Source organism: Diceros bicornis, chromosome 27 (genome assembly GCF_020826845.1).
Source record: "Diceros bicornis minor isolate mBicDic1 chromosome 27, mDicBic1.mat.cur, whole genome shotgun sequence".
Taxonomy (NCBI): domain Eukaryota; kingdom Metazoa; phylum Chordata; class Mammalia; order Perissodactyla; family Rhinocerotidae; genus Diceros; species Diceros bicornis.
Window position 1 is genome coordinate 24,016,936 of NC_080766.1, and position 21,988 is coordinate 24,038,923.

Here is a 21,988-nt window from a genome sequence, read left to right on the forward strand (position 1 = left end):
AAAGGGTCAATTCATCAGGAACATATAACCATTATAAATATATATGCACCCAAAATCACAATACCTAAATATATAAAGCAAACACTGAGTGAACTGAAGGGAAAAATAGACAGCAATACAATAATAGTGGGAGACTTTGAGAACCCACTTTCAATAACTGATAGAACTTCCAAACAGAAAGTCAATAAGGACACAGTGGACTTGAGCAACACTATAGACCAAATGGATCTACAGACATACTCAGAACATTCCACCCCAAAACAGTAGAATACACATTCTTCTCAAGTGTACACAGAACCTTCTCCAGGATAAATCACGTTAGGTCACAAAATAATTCTTAACGAATTTGAGAAGATTAAAATCATACCAAGTATCATTGCCAAACACAATGGAATGAAACTAGAAATCAAGAACAGAGGAAAAACTGAAAAATTCACACCTATGTGAAAATTAAACAACACACACATGAACAACCAATGAGTCAACAAAGAAATCAAAAGGGAAATTGGAAATATCTTGAGACAAATGAAAACAAAAACACAACCTACTGAAACTTATGGGATACAGCAAAAGCTGAACTAAGAGAAAATTTTATTGCAATTAATGTCTTCATTCAAAAAAAAGATCTCAAATAAACAACCTAACTTTACACTTCAAAGAGGCAGAAAAGGAACAAATTAAGATTAATGTTAACAGAAGGAAGTATACAATAAGAAGAAATTAAACAAAATAGATAATAGAAAAACAATAGAAAAAAAATCAACAAAACTAAGAGATTTATTTTTTGAGAAGATAAACAAAATCCACAAATCCTTAGCTAGACTAAGAAAAAAAGAGAGAAGACACAAAATCAGTAATGAAAGAGGAGACATTACAACTGATAGAGAAATACCAAGCATCATAAGAGATTGCTATGAACAATTACACACCAACACAATGGAAACCTATAAGAAATGAATACATTTCTAGAACACACATCCTATCAAGACTTAATCATGAAGAATTAGAAAGCTTGAATGGCCCTGTAACTAGTATGGACATTGAGTTAGCAATAAAAACCTCCCAAGAAAGAAAAGCCCAGGACCAGACGGCTTCACTGGTGAATTTTACCAAATATTTAAATTAGAATTTAGGCCAATCCTTCTCAAACTCTTCCAAAAAATAAAGAGGAGGGAACAGTTACAAAATCATTTTTATGAGGCCAGCATTAATTAGTTATTAAAGCCAGAAAGGACACTACAAGGAAAAAAAAACACTGCAGGCCAACATCACGATAAATACAGATGCAAAAATCCTTGACACAATACTAACAAACTAAACTCAACAGCACATTGAAAGGATCATACACCACAACCAAGTGTACTTTGTCTCTGGGACGCAAGGATGGTTCAACATATGCAAATCAACTAAGAAGATACACCACATTAACAGAATGAAGGATAAAAATAACATGAACATCTCAATAGATGCAGAAAAATCATTTAACAAAATTCAATACACTTTTGTGATAAAAACTCTCAAAGTAGGTATAGAAGGAATGTGCCTGAGTATAATAACGGTCAAAAGCCCATAGCTAACATCATACTCAATGGTGACAACCTGAAAACTTTTCCTTTAAGATCAGGAGCAAGGCAAGAATGCCCACTCTCACCACTTCTATTCTTCATAGTGCTAGAAGTACAAGCCAGCGCTATTAAGAAATAAAATGCATCCAAATTGTAAAGAAAGAAGTAAAATTATCCGTTTGCAGATGACATGATCTTATTATATATAGAAAACCCAAAGAAGCTACAAAAAAACTGTCGGAACTAATCAACAAATTCAGTAACATTGCAGGTCATAAAATCAACAAACAAAAATCAGTGGACACTGAAAATAAAAAAATATTGATAAAAGAAATTATCAAAGAGATATCTGCACTCTCATGTTCATTATAGCATTGGTCACAATAGCCAAGCCATGGAAACAATCTAAGTATCCATCAATGGATGAATGGAGAAAGAAAATATGGCGTATAAATATACGATGGAATATTATTCAGCTATAAAAAAGATGGAAATTCTGCCACGTGCAACAACATGGATGGACTCTGAGGGCATTATGCTAAGTGAAATAAGTCAGACAGAGAAAGATAAATACTGCATGATCTCAACTTAATGTGGAATCTGAAAAATGCTGAACTCATATAAACAGTGGAATGGTGGTTGCCAGGGGCTGGCTATTCATTGGTATAAAGTTTCAGTTACGCAACATCATTAAGTTCGAGAGATCTGCCGTGCAACGTTGTGCCTCAACTTAACAATACTGAATTGTGTAATTAAATATTTATTAAGAGGATAGCTCTTATGTTAAATGTTGTTACCACACACACAAAAGATATGGTCAGAGACACTCAAATGCCTTGCCATTTTCCCCTACTTGCACAAATGAAAAACAAGTATATTTTATTTTAAAAGAGTGCAGAAGAATATTATAGCTCAGTAATATCATTTGGATGAAATACAAAATTAACTATCTGTTCTTATTCAATCTATTTTAAAGATACACACAATACGACGTCAGCAATAATTATTGAACCACGTGAATGATATTCATGCCATGGAATTATTAGTTCACAAAAAGAGACCATGACTGTACTGTGGTTAAAAGGTCAATTATAGCACCGGGGTGGTTGCACTGCATTTATATCTAGCTAACAGGCAATCAGGAAGGTCAACGATGATGAGGACTGACACCGAGAGAGATCAGAAATGACATTTCCGATGGGCTTGATTCAAACAGCTACCATTTCTAAGTTGAATGTTCTTATAAATTTGCATAAACAAGCTACGATAATAAGTAGAATTCATAATACTGCAACTATATCTCTTAATAGCCATAATTTCATTGTATCCATCTTATTTTTATATCACAGCAAACAGCATATCTCAAATTTGATGAATGAAGACTAAATTAGCTTTATAAATATTGAAACAAATTTATCCTTAAACAGAATACTGTGAATTTTTAATAGAAAGTAAGAAATAATAAATTTAATTATGTCTGCTAAAATATATCCATCTCCCAAATATTAAAAATAATTAAAATATTAAAATAACTAAAAATAATATTTGAGATGATGTGACATATTACACATACGTTGTGTGTGACACCCATACACATATATATGTTATATCATAATTTATGTGTTTTAAAATTAATTCTAAAATATAGACACATACTATTTCCACCATTTAAAATTCTTGAACACATTAACCTCTGGTAAGGGCTATGCATATTAGCATTATAATATCTAGGACACTAGATAGATAGCTTTACAAAATACTAATGATTAAATTGTGGCTGGAGGATCAGTATTTAAAAAAACTTCACATGTGATTCTCATATGTCACCAAACTTGAGAACCAACGTTCTACAATAATATAGAAATCACTTTGAGGAATCCACAATAAACAGCTACCAATTTTTCTTAAAATCCACTCTCCTAATTATTTTTGCATTCAAAGAGCAATTGTGGGTTTAATACAAATATAAACGTGTGCCAAATTAGTGTGCATATATCTCCATTTTACCTAATAAGTGTGTTGCAATAAGCTTACATCATATTTGGAGGGAGTGGGAGATCAATGAAAAATGAAGCCAGTCTCTAAATGATTTCTTGAACTGTACTAAAGCAACATTTTTCATGGAGAATTAGAGCACATCTTGATAAAGAGAAAGTGAGAAGCAGGATGTTAAAGAAGGCACGCTGACATATTTAACAACTTGCTAGTTTAGCAACAGCTTGTGAAATTGTCAGAACTCCCACTATTACAGTTCACACTGAAGGTTCCTGAAGCTCCAGAAAGGTCATGGTTCTGGGCACAGGATGTGCCATTGCAGGATGTGTACCAATTTTACAATTTCAAGAGGAGAAACAAATGTGGGTAAAATAACATAACTTTCTTCCCCATTGTTTCTTTCTCCAACTACTTTGTGGTTTAATATACGCATGCATGTATAGATGGATGTATTTTTAATTCGTGATATTGCCTCCAGTTAACAAAGACTCACTAGAATTCAAACAGAATATATAATCAAATGACCCGCCTATTGCCCAACCAGCCTGCATTTCACACTATTTTAAAAAGTACCTATTGCCCAACCAGCCTGCATTTCACACTATTTTAAAAAGTAAGTGTATCAAGACAATTATTCTGTGGTTCTTTATCTTCAATGTACCGTGGCAAATTTCACAAAGATTTAGGGTTATAGGCCCCCATTCCTGCATAATTCACTTTACTCTCATGCATTTCCCAGAACAAAGGCTGTAATTAGTATCTGTGGTTTAAATATAGCAAAATGAGTAGAGACCTAGAAAAAAATACTCTCATATATTTTCTTCTTTAAAAAATAGTCAATTGTCCTTTATACTGTAAAATTTGCATAATGCTCCAGAGAACATTAATTTTAATCAATAAACATAAATAAATTTATAGTTTATTTTAATCAAGTAGGCACACATGAATTTTTTGTATTTAATATTTTAACTCTGAAATTTATGTTAATCATGAGGAAATAATGCAACATTTACCTCTTTGCTTATGAAGCACATCATTCTACCTAGATGTGCATTGAAACCTACTGCTTTTAGTTCTCAAATTTACTAACACTTATTGGGTATTTGTATATATGTTTTTAAACAGACGTCTATAACTGTAATTTTACTTTTAATTTATTTTTGTGTATATATTTTAATTGTTGATTAATATCCCGAGTCTACTGGTGTTTTCTCATATGCATTATAATCTCCTCAGAAAGAGACCCTGTGCTTGCATTTCTAGCACATTCAGGCTTGCATGAGAGTACATTGTCCTTACCACTCTCTTCTTACTGTCGTCTTCCCTCAGGTAGCCAAGCTTTTTCTCTATTCTCTCTAGACTCATATTTTCAACTGCTTGGTGATATTTTTACATAAAGATTTTCCTGAGTGAGAATATTTCAGACAAGAGAGACAGAAAGGGCAAAAATGATAAGTTTTCAGGTTATAAATCTAGGAATTTTACAACTGACTGTATGGGAATGGATATTCAGAAGGCTGCTCCAGAAATAATCACGTCAATGTTGGATCTATAAATAATTGTAAGGATGGTGACATTATTAAGTGAGACAGGGAAACATCAAAAGCAGTATGAGGAAAAAACATATTCTTTTTGAAAATAATTATGCATTTAGTCTACCTCCTATTTTACAAGAAGTGAGCAGAATATACAGGGATCAATTTTTTTATCCTTTGTTATACAGTAGAAAGTTACAAAAATCTCTATTCAATGGCTATTACATCACTTTCTTTCTTTTTTTTACAGGAACTCTGTTTATACAAAAAATTTTTTCTATAAAAATATTTATTTTGAGAGCCATCCCTGATGGCCTAGCAGTTCAAGTTTGGCATGCTCCACTTCGGTGGCTCGAGTTCATTCCCAGGAGTGGAACTACACCACTCGTCTGTCAGTAGCCATGCTGTGGTGGTGGCTCACATAGAACTAGAAGGACTCACAACTTAAATACACAACTATATACTGGGTCTTTGGGGAGAAAAGAAAAAAAAAGTACTTTGAAACATTTCTGTTTAATAATTTTGAATGCTTGAATTTGGTTATTTTTCAAATTCACTGTGACACACATACTCTTATGTTTTAATTTTATAGCAATTTATGTTATTTTACATTAAATTTTGAATGTTTTGAACAAAGAATATAAAATATGATAAATGAATTATGTCCAGAAAGTGGGGAGTAAGAGCAGATGTGAATTACCAAATTACATTCCATCTAACAATTGTCATGCGGCATGTTTTAAATTAATTTTTTCCCTAAGTTCAGTTTATCCTGAGCAGATATATAGAGTTTGATATGGAAATAAAATACTTTTTATTTTTATGAAAGCAAAAACATATTGCTTTTGGAAAACAGGTACAAATTTTCTTGATATTTGTTAAAAGTCTTCAAAACAATTTTATTTACATAATTCTTTGCAATGATGATGATTCTAGGTTAAACAGAAGAAACAGATGTGCCTTTTGTCAGCTTTTAATACCTATTAGAATGACAGTACTAGCTTAAATGATTTTTATAGCAACTATGCCTATGTCCCATAACTAGTTACGTTACATTTGGGTTCTGTATTTTATGTGATGATTCCTATAACTGCTTATCTGAGGTTTTCACAAAATTGCCAGCCCTGATGGCAAATATCCTCAAAATTTTTGCCTTTCCCAAGGAAAAATAGGTATTTGTAATATTATAATGAACAATGAACAAGTTCTAGAAATGAGACATTTAAACAATTAACATAAGATATGAAGTATTTACAATTAAAATAATATTTATAGAAGCACCTCATAACAAAATTAAAGTTTTATTATAAATGCTTAACTATATATCTGTATCTATATATAGATAACGGTAGTCATTTTTTTTTTCCTTTGAGTGAGCTGTTCTGTAAATGCAAGATACATTTATTTACATAACTGGGATTCTGACATTCCAGGCAAGCGTTCATCAATATGTTAATCTTACAATTTTTTTGTCTTACTTTTAACTCAAAAGAAGACAAAAAGTAAAAATAGACCTAAGATTTAAATAGATATTTTACTAAGATGATAATATACAAATGGCCAATAAAAAATGAAAAGGTACTTATTAGTTATCTGGAGAATGCAAATAAATAACAAAAAGATATAAATGTATGCCCAAATTAGAATGGCTAATATTAAAAATTCTTACAGTAGAAATTGCATGATGGCCAATGTGTATTGTAACTGGAAGATCCATGCATGGCTGATAGGAGTTTAAAATTATACAACAACTTTGGAAACTGTCTGGCAATTTACTATAAAATTTAATGTATACTTAACGTTTGACCTACCAATTACTCTCTTAGGCACTTACCCAAGAACAATGAAAACAGGACATCTATATAAAGATGTGTACAAGTATGTTCATAGTAGCTTTAGTAACGATAGTTAAAAATTGGAAATGACCCTCATGTTCATCAACAGGTGAATGCAAAAGGAATTTGTGATCTATCTATACAATGGAATACTACACAGCAATAAAAATTGTTTAAATTTCTAATATCTACAACAATTTGGATGAATATGAAAAAAATAATGTGCTAAGTGAAAAAAGCAAGTCACAAGGGAGTGTATATGTGTGATTCCATTTATATGTAATTCTAGAATAGTAAACATTAATTTTTACCAACAGAAAGCAGTTCAGTGGTTAACTGAGACTGGATTGTGGTTTATGATTAACTGCAAATAAGCATAAGGGACTATTTTGTGGTGTTTGCAAATTTGTATTTATTTGTCAATTCATTTATTGTATGCTTAAAATGTGTGTATTTTTAATGTAAAGTATTATCTCAATTAGTCACTTAAAAAATAAGTATATAAAGTATAATTAGCTTCATCTAAAAAAGGGTCATTGTAGTTGTACTTAGTTTGATTAACATGAGGTCATGTTGGAGTAGAGTGGGCCCCTGCTCCAATATGACTAGTCTCTTCTCGTATAGGAAGAACACCATATGAACATAAAGATGCCATTTACAAGCCAAGGAGAAAGGTCTGGAACAGAGCCTTCCCTCACCACCTTCAAAAAGAGCTAACCTTGTCAAAACCTTAATTTCAGATTTCTAGTCTCCAGAACTGCAAGACTATAAATTTCTGTTGTTAAACTACCCAGTTTGAGGTACTTTGTTACAACAACCCTAGGAAACTAATACACTTACATAACAAAAAGATATATATGAAAAAAGAAAATATACACCATGCTTAATGGTGAGAGACTGAATGTCTCTTTATTAAGACTGAGAACAAGACTAGCATGTCCTCCCCTATGACCACTACTATGCTAAATTTTTCCAGAAGTGCTAGCCAGGGCAATAAGAAAAAAAGAAATTCATTCTGATTGGAAAGGAAGAAATAAAACCTTCATTTTTTATAAACAACATGATTATCTACATAGAAAACCCCTAAGAATCTACAAAAGAATAGCTCGAACTATTAAGAAAGTTTAGTAAGATCATAAGCTATAAGATCAATATGGAAATATCAATTACTTTCCTATATAACAATAATGAATAATTGGAATGTGAAATTAAGAAAATAGCACCATTTATAATAGCACCAAAGAAAGTACTTAGGTATAAATTAACAAAATTGTGCAGAATCTGCATATGGAAAATGAGAAAACACTGATGAAGAAATTAAAGATCTAAATAGTTGGAGAGATAACTGCTTTCGTGGAGGAAAGGATTCAACATTAAGATGACAATTGTTCCCAATTTTATCTATAGTTTCAATGCAATCTCAATCAAAACTCCAGGAAACTTTTTGTAAATACTGGCAATCTGTTTCTAAAATGTATATGGAAAGATGAGGGTGCTAGAATAGATAAGCAAAAGAAAAATAAATTTCTGAAAAAGATGACCAAAGTGAGAAGGCTCACGTAACCTGATTTCAATAAAGCTTCAGTAATACAGTGTGGTAGTAGCAAACGAATAGACTCATAGATCAACAGAACAAGATAGCACAAAAATAGACCAGTGTGAATAAAGTGGGTTGATTTTTGACCAACGTACAAAGGCAATCCATTGTAGAAAGATAGTCATTTTTTTTTGTTGTTGGTGAGGAAAATTAGCCCTGAGCTAACATCCAATGACAACCTTCCTCTTTTTTTGCTGAGGAAGATTGGCCCTGGGCTAACATGCGTGCCCACCTTTCTCTACTTTATATGGGATGCCCCCACAACATGCCTGACAAGCAATCTGTTGGTGTGTGCCTGGGATCCAAAACTGCGAACCCCAGGCTGCCAAAGAGGAGCGTGCGCAGTTAGTCACTACGCCTGCAGGCTGGCTCCAAAAGATAGTCATTTTAATAAATGATGTTGGATAACTTCGATGTCCATATGTCACAAAAACAACCAGGCAAAAAACATAAAAGAAAACATTAACACAGACATTTTACACAAAATTAACTCCAACTGGATTATAGACCTAAATTTAAATTTAAAACTATAAAATTTCTAGAAAAAATTATAAGAGAAAATGTGTAATTTGGTGTCCCCTGGCGGGTTTTTAGATATAACACCAAATTCACAATCTGAAAGAAAAAACTAAGTTGAACTTTATGAAAATTAAAGTTTTTCCTCTGTGAGAGACACTATTATGAAAACGAAAAAACAAACCACCAACTGGAAGAAAATAATTGCAAATTATACAACTGATAAAGGAGTCATAGGCAGAATAAACAAAATAACTCTTAAAATTTTTCAAAGAGATGGAGCTGGCCCAACGGTCTAGTGGTTAAGTACAGAACGCTCTGCTTCGGCAGCCTGAGTTCAGTTCCCAGGCACGGACCTGTACCACTCCTTAGGGGCCATAGAGTGGCAGCGACTCACATACAAAATAGAGGAAAATTGGCGTAGATGCTAGCTCAGGGCAAATCTCCCTCAGCAAAAAAAAAAATTAAAAGAAAAGATAAAATAACAAAGAGAAAGCAAACAATCCCACATAAAAAAATGGGCTAAAAAGCTGAACACATACTTAATCAAAGATACACAGATGGCATATAAACATATGTAGAGATGCTCAACATCAACACGCAAATTAAAACCACCATGAGATACCACTAAACACTGAACAGAATGGCTAAAATCCAAAAAACTGACAACATCAAACGCTCACAAAGATGAACATTTCAAGGAGTTTTCCTTCCTTGCTGGGAGAATGCAAAATGATACAGCCACTTTAGACAAGTTCGGCAGTGTCTAACAACGCTCAAGACGGACATACTATAAATCTATCAGTTGAGCTCCTAAGTATTTACCCAACTTACATAAAAACGTTTGTATACACAAAATCTGCATGTGAATGTTTATAGCATTTTTTTCATAATGTCTAAAACCATGAGCAGCCAACGTGACCTTTAACATAAATGGATAAACAAACTGTCCCTCATCCGTGTGACGGAATACTGTGCAGAAATAAAAAGTAAATGAGCCATTAATTCAAAAAAACAACACAGATGAATCTTAAATATGTTTAACAAGTGAAAGAAGCCAGACAGTAAAGGTTACATGCTGTATGAACCCATTCGTATGTCATTTGAAATAGGAAAAATGATGAGGATGGAAAACAGATCGGTAGTTGCCAAGGAATTGGCAAGAAGGTAATGTTTGACTAGGGGAAGTAAAAGGGACATGTTAGAGTGGTGGAACTAATTACAACCAATTTTCATTGTTTGTGGATTTTGTGTTTGCGACTTTGCCTACTTGCTAAAATTTATTTGCAATCCCAAAACGAACATTGACAGCACTTTCAAGGTCGCTGGCGGACATACAAAGAGTGATGAAAATTTTGAGTCACCAATGCACACGTTCCCAAATGAGGTCAAACAAGGCACAGCTCTGTGGTCCAAGAACATACGTTAAGTAATCTTTGTCATCAACTTGTATAAGTGGTTTTCAGTTAATCTGTGTTAAAGATTGATAAATTCCTCATCTTCAGGGAATCAGCCCACATGTCTTTTTAAAAATATCTGAATAAAGGACTAAAACTTTTCTATGCACTTATATACAAACTGTTTTTGTGGGTCAGCAGGAAAGAGACATAAAAAGGAACATACATATTATAAAATTTGCATGGATGTTTGCATCACTCTGAAAATGTCACTTTTGGGGATCACTAAAAATGTCCCTGGTAATGTGGTAAACTTTGAAAAGTTAAATGTGATTCGTGGTTAATGAAAATTTAGTAAAATAAAATTGAGTCTTTTAAGCAGATTTATTCTCACTTATTATTACTAAACTCTGTTTACTTTTTCCTCTGTGGGTATCTTTCTGCTCCAATATGATTATACTATTGCTACATTTTATAGACTATAAACCAGCAATAAACTCCATTTTGAATCTTCAGCATCAATCTTCCTAGTAAATATCTAATCATCAAGGGTAAATAATAAAAGTACCTAATTTGAAATACGCAAAGTTCAGGTTTCATAATATATTTTTTGGAAGCAAATTTTATAGCATGGCATCATTGATCAAACCATTGTGACTGATGGTTTGATATGAATCAGAAATCTTTTTGTAATGCACTTATCTGTTAATTTGATATTGTAATCATTTATAGATAGGACAGTCATTAGTTAAATGAAAGGGCTCTAGAGCAATACAGAGCTTGTTTTCAAAATTAAATATGCTAAATGATTTCAGATGATTTAGAAGTTAATTTTACTGCCTTAATCTATATTCATTTAGTTAAATCTCTTAATAGGAACAGGTTTTTTAATCTTTCTTTAATGTTCAGGTTTCTTTCTATAATTTAAAATACTCTCAATAAAGTTATAATAGAATTGTCAAGGAGCAAATTTGATTTATAAAATCAAATGGTGTTAAAGTAACCACAAACAATTGTTTTAGGAAATATTAAAAGAGGCCATGGGAAGTGATAATTGGTTGCAAAATATTAAAGACTTTCATTAAGAATAGGTTTTAAATTATATAATTTTTTATGGTTTGGATTAATTATCAATGACCCATGCATCCCTTATATGCAGAAAGAGGATAAATTTAAAGTTCTTTATGAAGTCCCAGCTACAAATCTGGTAGCTGAAAACCACAGATTAAGGCTCCCTCTGCTCAGGTTCATAGGATCGACCAGATCACCTGGCACAGACTATGAGCAATGCGTTTATTTGTATTTTTTTAATGGAAAAATTATTTATCCTCATTGTCAAATCCTTCAGAAGAGTACTAAAGGTGAATCCATTTGGAAACATAAGCATTTTCTGTTCCCTTAAATCAATCCAGTGTGATTCCCTTTCTATGCTAACCTGAAATATCAGTAGCCTCCTCTAAAAAGTCAGGGAAAGGATTTTTTTCCTTCATTTTAGACAAACACATGCATACTTAGATATGTAATACATTTATATTAAAACACAATGTGTCCCAATAAATTTTGATTGTTTGCTTTGACTTTATACAAAAGCTGATTTCATATTATACTTAATTTTCTACCTGTGTTTGTCATCTGTTCTCTAATATTACTTTATTCCCTCATTATTAGTTTACATTTATCTTTCTACTCCTATTGCAACGAATTACACATTTAACTTATTTCTGTTTATTTTTAAATGTATCTCAAATCTTCTAGGTAATAGACGATATATTTGCACCAAACTAGAGTAAAATTCCAACCCCCTGCATCTTATCTATGTTTTCTCTGGAAAATAAATCTTCATTTGTCTGGGGAAAGAATGTGGGAACTGGACAACATCCATGTTTCAGGAATGATCTGTGAGTTGCATAGTCAATGTGGTAAATTTACTGTGACTTTGAGGATCATCTTGCTATCTCTCTCTCTCTATATATGCATATATATAATATATATATTATACATAAATATATTTTATTAATTTATATTCCATGCACCTGTTAGTTATTGTAAAAAATGATTAAAATGTCAATGCCGTAGATAGGTAATATTGTAAGCCATTATTAGTTATTGAACAACTATAGTAATTTAAGAAAATTCTTTAATATCTGTGCTTCAGTTTTCTGTTGGTACGGTGATAATAGCACCCCCTTCATAGTTTATTGGGCAGAATTGTGAGAGAAGTTTTACATGGTTCCTGGCACAGTGGAACAACCCAATTACCTTTTCACTCTTTTTCTTGTTTTCTATTCTACTCCTGCCTCAAACTGCCTTCAAGTCTACACTCTACACAGCAGCCAGAGTGATTGTTCTAAAAATTTAAGTTTTTGTCTCTTCTCTGTACAAACCCTGCGATGGCTTCCCATCTTACTCAGAGCAGAAGTGCAAGTTCTTACAATGACCAACAAGGCTTGAGACAATCTTGCACCTGTTTACACTTGGCTCCATCTGTTACCGCTTCCCACTTTATGTCATTCTCCAGCTACACTGTCCTCTGACTGTTATGCAAACCTTGTCTTCCCTTGGAGCCCTGCGCTAACTGTTCATTTGACCTGGAACTATTTTTCCTACAAATTTCGTAACAACTCCCTTTCTAATGTCAAGTCTTTGTTCAAGTGCCACCTTCAAAAGATGAGGCTGACTCTGGTGATCCTATTTAAAATGTTGACTTGCCCTCCAAAATCTTTATCTTCTCTAGTTTTCAAGTACAAATAGTGCCCCCTAGCATACTATATAATTCACTTTTATGTTATAGTTAGTCTTTTTGTCCTTTTCTGTCCACTGGAATGTAAACACCAGGAGGCAGAGACATGTTTGGCTGTTTTGTTCGCTGATATACCACCTGATCCTAATGTGGCACCAGGATCACAGTAGGCGCTCAATATTTATTTGTTGAATGAATGTCACGGTGGCCAAGGAGCAAGGAAAGCAGGCTTCAATGGCACCACAGGAAACATTATTACCTTCCTTGTTTTGATTAGCACCGACCACACGCAGGTAAAGATCTTTGCGGGCCACATAGTTAACATAAAGACATGTATCACTTCAAGAGAAAACCATCTGTCTCTGCAAAGAGGAAGCTTTTGCTCCTTCAGTTGTATTTAACTTATTTTGAAATTAATGAAACAATTTATACCTATGACATTCATATAATGCATATAGAAACATGACAAGAATTTTAGATAATTTCTGAAAATCATTTGAAGTAAAACAGTAGTACATTCAAAAACTTGTATATATGAGCCAGACTCACAACGTGTGTGATCAATTATATATTTATAGAAATATCTTGACAGAGACAAGAGGGGAAAACAAATGAAAGAAGCCTTCTTCCAAAGAGAATAATTTATTCATTTTCTGTGCCAAAACTGAAATATTACCATTTAAAACTTATTTTTCAATGATCTCTAATGTAAAACACTTAAGCAGAAACCTGAATGCAAGGTCATAAAATTGAGTCTCATTTTGTTTGAACAGTTTAGAATAGGAATCTAGATCAAAAGAGCCAACATCCTCTGAGAAACTAAGTTAAAATATTGTAGTTTTATAACAGTATGGGGCATTACGAACAAAAAGTAATTTAGAAAACAAAGTATGCCTTATTATGAGTAACAGTTGGGAAATTGAAATGCCCATTCTCCAGCTAAGATGGCCATTTCACAAAGTATTAAGATTAAGATCTCAGTGAACTCTGCTCTAGACTATTGAAGTCCTGGCGTCTCTTGTTTTAGAAATAACTGATTTATTGAAGATCAAATGCATTAGTCATTGTTTGAAATTGGATGTCTGTAAAATAAATTATATAATTCTAAATGATTCAGATTTAGTTGAAAATATTAGGTAGGGTTAATTTCCAGTTTTTTTCAGTGCGTGTTCAGCATCTCATTTTTAGTTTTAATGCTGGTGTTTCCTGACCCCATCATACTTTGTTTATCATGAGAAGGTAAAGTTTTTTAGTCTCAGTAGGTACTGACAAGGGACTTAATTACCACTGCATTCTGGATTAATTTAATTCCATTCAAATGAGCATTGATTGGCATCAGCATTATAATTAGGACATTTCTCAAAATGGACTCGGCCTCAAATAATTCCTTTGTTTATCTGCCCTATATTTAACCTTCTCATAAAATTAGACAAACTAAAGTATAAAATAATAAGTACTTATTTCCATAAAGGTAGAAATTTTCGTAATCTTTATCCTATGGTAAATAGAAGATTGCAAAGAAGAAAATTCAAAAGAGTTATGTAATTTTCTTAAAGGGAGTTGATCAATAACTAGTTTTACCTAAATGAGGTGAGTGACAACTGATAGCCACCTTTGTGTAAACCAGTGGATCATTATAATAGCAGTAATGCTTTTTTGAACCTGATAATACGACAGCAGCTATAGGTCTGGAAGTTCTAAACATCATGCCGTAAAAGTAAATTTCTGTCAATTGTGTCCTGATTGTACAATATTATGGCAGAAGGACAAGAATAAGCTAGGTTAAAAATAAATGTCAAAATATATATCTAAACGGGCAGGATTAAGAGGTTGAGAGATAACTCCCATCTACCTCCACAGACTTTTTCTGCTCCTTAAATTAGCAGCAGACCATAAGGAAAAAATCTGTTTGCTAGTAGGAAATATGAAAACATAAGAAATATTAATAAAAATATTGTATGTTGGCTCCTTCTAACCCACTTCTGTGTCCCAGACATTTTTTTGGAGGGAAATTTGTTGATAAATTTGGCAATCCCTTTCCATTTATCATTGTATATCTGACTATGGCTGAGGCTCCGGTAAATCTTACATTCTCTGTTATCTATTATGAACTGTAATAGTTATTGTGCTCTGTTGCCAAATATTTTCATCTCTCTACCTTTCTATTCAATGGGATTTTACCATTTACTACTTTGTGTTTGGTTGAGCCATCTGACTAGTTTAGGTCAATTAATCATAAGGCAGTGGTATAAGTCACTGCGGGACAGAAGCATTTAATTGCCAATAGAAAAATCTAGTGAGATCACTTTCCCTCTGCCACAATGCCAAAAAAATGCCAACCTAATGGCTTTTCTAATAGCCTGGATCCATAGAGTGAGGAGAGGTGGGATACAACCTCTAGTTTGTCTGACCTGGAAATGTTAACAAGGATGAGAAATTAATCCTAGTTGTTTAAAATCACTCTAGCTCTGGGATTGTATTTTTACCCCACTGTAACCTAATCTGATGCCTGAAATAATTTAAGAACTCTTTGTAGAAGACCAACTATTTATATGTCTAACACTGTTTTTGGCACAGTGAATACGTTGGTGAACAAGACTGACAAACTTCATGCCACAGAGGTTAAGGCCACACACACACAAAATAAAAAAATTTATATAATTTCAGTGATGTATAAGTACTATGAGGTAAATAAAGCAGAGAAATAGCAAGGAACAGGTAAAGAAGGTGTCTGAAATAGTAACACTTGAGAAGATGGTCATAAAGAAGTAGCAATATGAAAATCTGGAGAAAGTGCATTTTAGATCTAAGAAAACAATTTCCTACAGCAGAAATCATCATGGTAAATTGAAGAGACAAAACGAATTTCCAAATCGTGGAGGATGCCAAAGAGAGAAGTATGAAATTACATTGGAAAAGAGATGCGGCCACTGGGTATAAGACCATGTATGGCATGGGAAGATGTTTGCAATAGCAATTTATTGGAATGTTACAATGAGCAGGGGAATAATCTGATCTGATCTACATTTTGAGATTATATGCTGAGTTGTATAATATTAACTTTGGTCAGGCAAAAAATGGAAGAGTGTCATGTGTAAGAGGCTGTTGACATGGAATAGCTTTTGATGGTGGGAAATAATGAAAAAGGGAAGAATTTGCGCTATATTTTGGAGGTAGCACAAAAAACACATGTTATTGTTTGGGATGAGTGGTGTTAAGGGATAGAGATAGAAGAAGAAGGATCAATCTTAGGGTTTTGGTCTAAGCAAGTATGTATATGGTGGTGTAATTATAGAGAAGAGGAGGTAAGGGGGAGATTTGCTTTCATCATATATCCACTCTAAAAATTATGTTCGATAAACTTTAATTATAAAAGAGATATACATTTTCAAAATAAAAAAAAATAGTATAACTTTTCTCCTTCTAAGTACAGACCAGAGGTATCACTTAACACAATCCATAAAAGGTCTGTCTCAAGAACACCACATCTTGCCAGAAATATGTCTTCAACATATTAAGGACCGACATAGAACAGCAGCATTTAGATGCGTAAATGATAACTATAAATGCATTAAAATACACACCATTAAGACTAATGTTAAAATTTAATAATATTAACATTAAAATAATATTTTCAATGATGTTGCTAATAGTTATTAATTACATATTAATTTATTTTGGGACAAATTCTTCTGAAATGACTTTTTTATAGACTTCATTTTACCATTTAAATTCTATTGTTAGGCAAGGTTATTTAGCTATATGACAATTGAGAAAAAAGCATTAGAGAATTTTAAATCATTTGCTAATAGACAATAAGTTAGTGGCCGAAATGCTACAAAAATTCAGAAATGATAACTACTAAACTAGTAAGTTTGGTAGCATAGCGTGTCGTAGTTTACTAAAATTTCTTCCATGGAATACCATCACACATTGGAGAACCGAAGGCAAGGTCAAAAGAAAAGAAAGATGAGTCTTATCTATCACAAAAGTGTCCCATTTGATTTCTTATTTGTAGATAAAATTGTGCTGGTACCATAGTTCCAGGAGATAAATGGATATCAAAATCTCAGAGGAGAAAGAAAATGACCAGAAACATATCATGACAGATGAAGTTTTTTAGAGGATATTCAACAATGTGACACTCCTTTCAATTTCTAGTCTAGTGAAATCAACTAGAGTGTGTCCAAAAATAACACTAAATTTTGTTTGCTTTAAGTGGCAATGTTGCCCAGGGCAGTGTGGACATAATAATATGTTATCTCAACTTGTGTGTAATTGGGTGGAGGAAGAGGAAGTTTTTGTGTGAGGGAAACAAGAGGGTGAAATTGTTTCCCATCTATCCCTATTCCACAGCACAAAGGATTTGGAGACTTTTCTCAGTCCCAAGTCCTTTAAAACTATCTCTTTCTGTAACTTGTTGTGTTGAATCACAGTTCAATGTATCTGAAGGCATTGAAGTACCATTTCCCAGGACAGTAAGTATATTTGCAAATGCTATCAATACTGTTTGTAGTCTTTGCGATATCATAGTTATCAGAAAAAAGAAATATTATGTTGTCAAAAGTCTGCTCAACATCTAATCTTTGTATTTCTGTAGGCAAGACAATATTTCTTGTCAAGCTGACAAAATTCAGTTTTTATCAGTTACTACCAAAGTGTTTTGACTAACTGAAGTGAATTATATAGGACAAGCGTTTTTATTTCCAACAGGAAAAATTATATTGTCCAGGAAGCCAAGTGTGTTATAATTAACCTCTAGAACTGAATATTAAATATATGATTTAACAAAAATAAAATAAAAATAAAAATAAGTTTGATTATGTAACCTAGAATCAGGAGAGCCAAAAGATCACACAACTCTATAATTTACCCTGAATAATTTTTGTGAATGATACATTAGGGCATCAAAGTTTTTTTTTTTTTTCCATGAGGCTATCCAATTGTTCCAAGAGATCTTAATTGAGAAGATCAGTCATTTTTCAACTAAATTGCCCCGGCAATGCTACTATAAATAAATTGACGGTATATGTGTCTATTCTGTTCATTTGGTCCATTTATCTATCTTCGGTAAACTCCACTCAATTCCGATGACTCTAGTTTCACTAAAGTTTTAAATCTGGTAGTATCTTGGTCCTTTAAATTTCCATTATGAACTTTAAAATCAGATTGTAAATTTCTCCTCAAAAAAACAAAGCTTTCTGATGATTTGGCTGAGATTTTCTTGAATCTATAGATCAGTACAATGTTGGAAAATTAAACAAGGGCCTTGTAAATAACCACTTAACCATATTGAGCCTTTCGATCCTTAAATAGGTATACTTATTTAAATTTATTTAACTTTTCATAAAAATTTCTTTTTCAACCCTTGAACAGGCGTATTTAGATTTATTTAATTTTTCATAGAAAATTTTTTCTAATACGCATTATGTTTTCTTATTTGAGATAGTAATTGTTTCAAGTATTACTTAATTTGCAAATATTTGGTGATTTTCAGTTATATTTTTATTTATTTCTAGTTTAAATCCACTGTGGTCAGAGAATATACTGCACAATGGCAATTTGTTTAAGTTTTTTTTCATTCTCATCATATGACCAATTTTAATAAGTGAAGGAAGAGCGTTCTACAGGTTTTGGGTGTAGTGGTCTAAACATGTATCCTAAGTAGGTTCCTTAATCACACATTCAAATAGCATATATCATTTTTTTCTGCTTGGCTTATCAGTCACTGAAAAAGGTTGGTTAAAATCTTCAATTACGTGTGTTGATTTTTAGATTTCTCTTTTTAATATTGTCAATAGTTTTGTTTTACAGAATTCAAACATACGTTATTAGGAGCATAGAATTTTAGGAATGCCACGGGCTTTCCGTTAATTGAACATAAACTCGTTATCTCATTTCCCCCAAATAATACATTTATTCTTAAGATTTATGTATTTTGTTATTAATAGAGTCATAGAACTCTTCCATTCATTAGTGTTTACAGTATAGAACTTCACAATGTATATCATTTTCTTTCCTTTCAGTTTTAATCTTTATTCTTATGTTTATAGTCTCTCTAGTAATCAGTGCATAGCTAATTGAGTCTTTTTTAATCACATCTGGAAATCTGACTTTAAAAAGAATGCCTATCTTTAGATAACTTCAGACATACAGAAGAGATAGAAATATAATAAAGAGCATTGCTGTTTGCCTTTCCCAGTTTGTCCTCATGTTAACAGTGTACATTTATCAAAGAAATGGCTGGAGATCCAGTTCCCTGAGGAAAATCTCTTCCCTGTGTGGAAACCTTAGTTCCTCTACACTTCGTTCCTTCCACAGCACACCAATGTCTTTAAAAAATGACATATTTCAATGTGGCCATTTATTTCTGTTTATTGAAGAAGGAACCGTGACTTGATGTTACCTACAGCCTATCAGAAAATAGAACATTCAAATTTAAACTGATTGAGGTTCAGGAATCTTTCCATATTATCTAATAATTAATAATGTAGGGGAAAACGTTTAGGTTCTTATGAAATATTTCCCAAGATAATATATAATAATTCAAAGGATAAATAGATTAATTCAAATGATTAAGTCCTCTTAATATAATTCCTCACAAAGAAACCTACTGAGTTTTTATTAGTTGGTGTATATTGAAGCATTATTTCCAGCAGTGTGAGCAGATTTACATGTGCTTATTTTCTCTCTCCTCTGTTAGGTTTCCCCAGTAATCAATGCTTGGATATGAAACATCGATTGACAAGGGTAGGAGTGCTTTTTTGTGTGTGTGTGTGTGTGAGGAAGGTTAGCCCTGAGCTAACATCCGATGCCAATCCTCCTCTTTATGCTGAGGAAGATTGGCTCTGGGCTAACATCCGTGCGCATCTTCTTCTACTTTATATGGGACGCCGCCATAGCGTGGCTTGATGGGTGGTGCGTCTGTCCGCGCCTGGGATCCGAACCTGCGAACCCCGGGCAGCCTAAGCAGAGCAGGCGCACTTAACTGCTACGCCACCAGGCCGGCCCCAGGAGTGCTTTTGTAACCACTAAACCAACCAACCTCATGGTTTCCATAGTAATCACGAAGCTTTCTTGTAAGTAGAGCAAGTTATTCATAATTTAATAAGATTTCTCGGGTGTTACGAATATCCTATACATGCTCAATCCCTCCTATGTTTTCTTCACTTTCTGCAAGGTGCCTGAAACTCCATAGAAAAGCCTTGTTCATTTTGACTCAATATATTGTGGTTTTAATGTGAAGATACCACATAAAATAGAAAATAAGCTATTACCAAATCAATTTAGTTTGTGGCAACATGAATGGTAAACAATTGTGGACTGGAAAAATTGGACAAGAGAAGAAAGAGGAAAAGTTTGAAAGCCAGGGGAAAGGAGAATTAATAAAGGGAACTGAGGTTCTATAGCAGACCTTCCTCATTTTCCAAAGTGATAGAAAACTGGGTCTCACGGGCAAATTCATCTGTCACTAGCTAAAGTTCCAATAATTCTAAAACTTGAGTTGCATGGGATGATAAATGCAAAATATTAACAATAAATCCAAAGCATAGAGATGAATAAAATCTTCCCTACCAAAGATTTTAGGACAATGGAAATAATTTTATAACAAGCACAAAAATTTGGTGCAAAGCCAAATTTGTATAGTGTTATTGAGGTCTCTAGAGGTGTTGAAAGTAGTCTGGAATGAGTGAATTTGCTGAATTGAGGTAGTACTCATCATGAAAAGGGGAGGAGAAATGAAGAGAAATTGACAGTGAAAAAGATTCCTAACCTGAAATTTTAAATAACTCTTCATTCTTGAGATCATCCTGTGTTGTATTTTTACTTTTTTTTCTACATTGGTATGCTGTTATTATTAATTATACTAAACTTCTTAAACATTTTATAATGTTTACTTTGTAAGGGAACTTTATACTCCAAATTATTATTGTTTTTATTTTTTATCTTTTTGTGAGGAAGATTAGCCCTGAGTTAACATCCGTTACCAGTCCTCTTCTTTTTGCTTGAGGGAGAGTGGCCCTGAGCTAACATCTGTGGCCATCTTCCTCTATTTTGTATGTGGGATGCCTGCCACAGCATGGCTTGATGAGCCGTGCTTAGGTCTGCACCCGGGGTTCTGAACCTGCGAACCCCAGGCCGCCCAAGTGGAGCACGCGAACTTAACCACTACGCGACCGGGCTGGCCCCACCAAATTATTACTTTTTAAAATTCTAAGTGGACTATATGTCTCTGTGAATAGACTTAGTAGCTAAATTGCCGTCACTTTAAAGAAGACTTTTGATATTCTTTAATGCCCATTACTAAGTCATTTGCTTTCTCAGCTGGCTTTCTTTTTCTTTCCTGTTAAATCACAACTAGTTGTGCCACACTGTGATCTTCTCATTAACACTCTAGACACATATAATTAACACATTATTTATTGCTTTTTCGTCTAATTGCCTATTCAAAAAGACTAACACTTTACTACATATTCTGTTGTAGTAACCAAAGATTGTTAAGCATTTGTCTTTTGACTTTCTTTACGATATCAGCTTATCTGGGGGCAAGCAATATACCAAATTTGATTGGTAGCTGTATTGAACTTAACCATAGTTTTATGCAAATAGAATATACTTTTTAAAAGTTTGATTTGTACATCTAGATCTAGACCTAGATATACTATATAGATAGATATACAAATATCTATCTCTATATCTATTTGTATATCTATATTTATTATCTATCTCTATATAGGTACAAGTAGTTACATAGATTCTCCTTTACTGAATTATTTTCTTCAAAAGCTTAGCTTCATGTGGCTTCAT